Source organism: Haematobia irritans, chromosome 2, assembly GCF_050003625.1.
Source record: "Haematobia irritans isolate KBUSLIRL chromosome 2, ASM5000362v1, whole genome shotgun sequence".
Lineage (NCBI taxonomy): Eukaryota > Metazoa > Arthropoda > Insecta > Diptera > Muscidae > Haematobia > Haematobia irritans.
This window is the reverse complement of record NC_134398.1, coordinates 94,751,563-94,757,350: the sequence shown is the minus strand read 5'-3', so window position 1 is coordinate 94,757,350 and position 5,788 is coordinate 94,751,563. Positions and strand designations below refer to the sequence as shown.

Genomic DNA, 5,788 nt, shown 5'->3' with positions numbered 1-5,788 from the left:
ACAATTTTTTTCTGGGTGCACGACCTTGTGTATGCAAGGCGGGCATACTAACCATTGCATCACGGTGGCTCCCTAAATAATATTATTTCTAATTACAATTCGCCAGCATACGTCAATGATTATCAGCCTTATGCAAAAAAAGTTAAAGGTGGGTAATAAATCGATGATAGACTATTGAACAAACAAATATATACAAAAACAAATAATAGCTTATCAAAACTTTAATAAACGTTTGTTAAAACCAAAAAATTTATTGTAGGGTTTACCCTTCTTTTTCGGTTTAATAGTGTGACAGAATGCCAAACTCATTAGAGGAGGATGCAGTTTTAATGAGAACTTTCCTGGAGTCATTGGGGCTATTTATGGAACACACATTAAGATAAAGAAGACTGGAGGTGAACTAGCACAATATTACATCAATAGGAAAGGTTATTATTCCCTGAATATTCAGTTATCTGTCGTCATGTTAATTAGGAATCGAAAGTAAAGCTAAAGTCTGTCTGATCCGACTATGTAATATACGAAATTGTGCAGATTAGACTATATATAGTATTTTTAAATTTTGTAGGTAATTTGTGTTGCAAAGCTAAAGATAAGAGATATAGTGGCTAGATGGAGGGATAGCACTCATGATTGTCGTATTTTTAATGAATCAAATATAAAGCAAAGATTAGAAAATGGGGAATTTAAAGATCGATTACTTGGAGATTCTGGATAGAAACTAACCAATTATTTATTTACACCCATACTCAATACTGAAAACAAAAAGGAAGTAAAATATATCAACGTATTTACACAATTTGCACAATATTTCAATACAACAGAACGACGCTATTCCAGGTGAGATCAATAAGTTAATTCCATAGTATGCAATTCTGATGTAGAATTATATTAATAAGTGTATGTTGTATATAGTTCAGATGATTGTGATGATATCCCACTGATCGATAGAATGGAATCGGCAAATTATTCAAATAACTCGGAAATTCAAGAAGGCATGCCAAAAGCAATTTTAAAAGCATTTATTAGAAACTATTTCTAATCCAAATAAAAACGAATTTCGACATTCCACATCGATATTTGCAATTTTAGTAATGTTGTCGTCAGCAATACTGGTTTTTTTCTCTTAATACCTTTACAAAATAAACAAGTATATACGGCCGTAAGTTCGGCCAGGCCGAATCTTATGTACCCTCCACCATGGATTGCGTAGGAACTTCTACTAAAGGCTGTCATCCACAATCGAATTACTTGGGTTGCGATAACACTTGCCGATGGCTAGGTATCGTAATACTTTTTAACATTGTCTTCTAAATTGTAAGTTAGCCCATACGGGGTATATATTAAACAAAAAAAGGCCGATTAAATACGTATATAATCTAGTTTGACAAAATTTTCTATAGAAATAAAATTTTGACAAAATTTTCTATAGAAATGAAACCTTGACAAAAATTTCTATAGAAATAAAAATTTGACAAAATTTTCTATAGAAATAAAAACTTGACAAAATTTTCTATAGAAATAAAATGTTGACAAAATTTTCTATGGAAGTAAAATGTTGACAAAATTTTCTATAGCAATACAATTTTGACAAAAATTTCTATAGAAATAAAATGTTGACAAAATTTTGTATAGAAATAAAATTTTGACAAAATTTTGTATAGAAATAAAATGTTGACAAAATTTTCTACAGAAATAAATTGTTTACAAAATTTTCTATAGAAATAAAATTTTGACAAACATTTCTATAGAAATAAACTTTTGACAAAACTTTCTATAGAAATGAAATTTTAACAAAACTTTCTATAGTAATAAAATTTGACAAAATTTTCTATGGAAATAAAGTTTGGTAGATTACAAAATTTTCTATAGAAATAAAATTTTGACAAAATTTTCTATGGAAATAAAATTTTGACAAACATTTGTATAGAAATAAACTTTTGACAAAACTTTCTATAGAAATGAAATTTTGACAAAACTTTCTATAGTAATAAAATTTGACAAAATTTTCTATGGAAATAAAGTTTTGGTAGATTATTTTTGGCGATATGGACCAATTTTTGTGTAATAAGTCATCGGCTATATATAACTAAAGACCGATATGGACCAATTTTTACATGGCTGTTAGAGGCCATATATTGACAAAATGTACCAAATTTCAACCGTATCGGATGACTTTTGCTCCTCCAAGAGGTTCCGGACGTCAAATCTGGGGACGGTTTATATGGGAACTATATATAATTATGGACCGATATGGACCAATTTTTGCATGGTTGTTAGAGACCATATACTAACACCATGTACCAAATTTCAACTGGATCGGATGAATTTTGCTCTTCCAAGAGGCTCCGGAGGTCAAATCTGGGGATCGGTTTATATGGGGGATATATATAATTATGGACCGATATGGACCAATTTTTGCATGGTTATTAGAGGCCGTAAACTAACATCAGGTACCAAATTTCAAACGGATCGGATGAATTTTGCCCCACCAAGAGGATCCGGAGGTCAAATCTGGGGATCGGTTTATATGGGGGCTATATATAATTATGGACCGATATGGACCAATTTTTGCATGGTTGTTAAAAACCTTATACTAAGACCATGTACTAAATTTCAACCGGATCGGATGAATTTTGCTCCTCCAAGAGGCTCCGGTGGTCAAATCTGGGGATCGGTTTATATGGGAGCTATATATAATTATGGACCGATATGGACCAATTTTTGCATGGTAGTTAGAGGCCGTATACTAACATCAGGTACCAAATTTCAACCGGATCGGATGAATTTTGCCCCTCCAAAAGTCTCCGGAGGTCAAATCTGGGGATCGGTTTATATGGGGGCTATATATAATTATGGACCGATATGGACCAATTTTTGCATGGTTGTTAGAGACCGTATACTAAGACCACGTACCAAATTTCAACCGGATCGGATGAATTTTGCTGCTCCGGGAGGCTCCCCAAGCCAAATTTGGGGATCGGTTTATATGGGGGCTATACGTAAACGTGGTCCGATATGGCCCATTTTCAATACCATCCGACCTACATCAATAACAACTACTTGTGCCAAGTTTCAAGTCGATAGCTTGTTTCGTTCGGAAGTTAGCGTGATTTCCACAGACGGACGGACAGCCGGACAGACGGACAGACGGACAGACGGACGGACGGACAGACGGACAGACGGACGGACGGACGGACATGCTTAGATCGACTCAGAATTTCACCACGACCCAGAATATATATACTTTATGGGGTCTTAGAGCAATATTTCGATGTGTTACAAACGGAATGACAAAGTTAATATACCCCCATCCTATGGTGGAGGGTATAAAAAGTCACAAAATCAATCTCAATTTAAAAATTCGCTTAAATTATACATCCTTTTTTCTTCATAGGCGAAACTTTCCTTTCTTTAGAACATGGCTGAACTACGTCGAAGCTATCTGACTTCTTTTCGGCTTCGGTCCCAATCGAGCTTTTTACAACATCATTATTATATGAATCCGAAGTCTCCATTTTTCTTGGTTGTCGGCATCTCCTAACACTTCTATTTCCAAATAGGACATATTATATTTTTTCCAAGTTCTACAAAATAAGTACGTAAAATATGGATTTTTAAAATTAAATAAATAATCAACATGCATAATGGGTCACACTCTAAAAGCAAGGATTTTTATCTAGTAACACATATATGTAATTGAGAACACTGCCACAATTTATTATATTTTCTTTTAAGTATTTACCTTGCAGTGAACATCTGAATCAAACTCATTGTAGTCAACTATAAACTCATTTGGAAGCTATACTTCCAAATCGTTTACACACAAGGGGACTTCTGGTGGTGCCTCCCTCCTCCAGTTTGCTTAAGTTTTGACCGATGTAAGGATACCAGCCGTGCTCTTTTAAAGAGCACATGTGCTCTTAAAACAAGATAGACCAAAATATCACGCCAAAATTCTATATTTTTAGTTAAGTACTCTTTTTGTGCTCTTTCATGCACAGAAAAAAAGTGTCTCGTAAATTTTAGAAGATTTTTACAATAATTTATTACAAGAATTTTCCAGAATTTTAGTTCATTTTTCGTATCTTTAACAAAAATTAACTACTCGAAAGGAAATTTTACAAATTTTAAGTAGCAATCGTTTAGTTCATAGCCTACAAAATACGATGGAAATTTCCTTAAAAATTTTCTTAACTGGTAGTTAAAAATTCGTTTGTCATGCTATAAAACTACTTGTGAAATGTAAAGTATTTTCTAAATAATAAGTGCAATTTACTATAAGATTTTTTTGTATGAGAAAATATTTTTTTACGAAAAATGAACTTGAAAGTGGATAGCAATTTCTTACTGACAATTCCTATAGTTAATAATTGTTGGTAAAAAATTACCCAATGAAATATTTTTAGTTCACATGTAATTAAATTTATAGACATTTTCGTCAAAAATGGTAGATAACATTTCTTGAAAATTTTGCAAATTTTAAGTTAAACGTTTCATTATTCGTAAACTGGTGTGCCTTTACGAATATTATTCTTAGAGTAAATTGTCAGCAGATGCGATGAACTAATGCATAGTACAGAGATCTTTATCGGCATAGTGGAATGTGATTAATGTAAAGATGATGTTACTTGAGTTTTGTTGTGTATACATGAGCGTGGGGTTGTTTTTATTTTTGTTCATTTAGTGGTTTGTGTGTGTGTGTTTGTTATTCGCGGATGGTTTATTTGGCTGGATGAGGTGTTGTTTTCAATAAAGGCACATGTGTTTTTGTTGTTGTAGGAATGTTTTGGCTTTGCTTGGTTTTGTTTGGCATGCTTCAGTTGTATAGTTGGCGTTGGCGTGGGCTGTTGCATCTTTTAAGTAGGTATGCAACAAGGGAATATAAAGGCATGGAATATTTTGGATTTTTGAGACATATATTGGTGTTTGTTTATTAAACCTTTTAAATGAAAGTTATTAATATTTTATCGGTAGTTTAGAAAAAAGTTATTAAGAATATTTAGGAAAATATGTTGAAAGTGTATTGAAATTTTTATTATTCTATGTAAAAAAATAATATTCAATTCCAGATGAATTTGGAAAATTTTTCTTATATGTCAGCGTATAGTTTATTCATAAATTGGTAAGTAGTTTTTTAATATGACTTTCTTTTAAAAATAATATTTTTTATGTATATTATTATTTGTTAATTAATTTTTTGGAAACCAGTTTAATGTTTTTCTTTGTTGTAAAAACAATATTTGATTTCAGAGCAACTCCAGATGGATTCGAACAATTTTAAAAAATAGAGAATTGGTAAGTTTTCTTTTAAAAATTGGCTTTCTCTCAACTAGAATATTTACGTTTTTATGACCTTTTTATAATCAAAATTACAGGTTTTTAATACCTTATTTTAGTATTTCTTTAATCAAATTTTTTGGAAACCAATGTAATATTTTTAATGTAAAAACAAATATTTAATTTCGGAATAACCCCTTAAAATTTGGACACATTTTTAGTACTCCTTTGCCTGTAATTTAATAGTGAATTGGTAAGGATTCTTTCACTTTCTTTTAACCCTGGACAGCCATCCTTATTTTTTGTACATTAACGTCATCCTACGTCATTTTGACTACGGCTGATTTTCATCGTGAGCGAAAAAGTGATCCAAACTTGAAATTATTTTCTTATTCAATTTGGTTTTAAGTAGTATATAATAAAAATTCATAAAACGGTCCAATTAGTATAACTTAAATTTACCATTTCCCAATAGACTAAAATGCATTTTAAATCGAAAATGAAATTA

At 31.5% G+C, this 5,788-nt stretch overlaps 1 long non-coding RNA gene across 1 annotated transcript; it reads left to right on the top strand.

Annotated features, from left to right (window-relative positions):
• Nucleotides 1–339: 339 nt before the first annotated feature.
• LOC142223349 (uncharacterized) lies at nt 340–3,665 on the top strand. The gene is made up of 2 exons (XR_012718694.1): nt 340–840; nt 3,398–3,665. It is a non-coding gene; the product is annotated as an uncharacterized LOC142223349 (long non-coding RNA).
• The last annotated feature ends 2,123 nt before the right edge of the window (nt 3,666–5,788 follow it).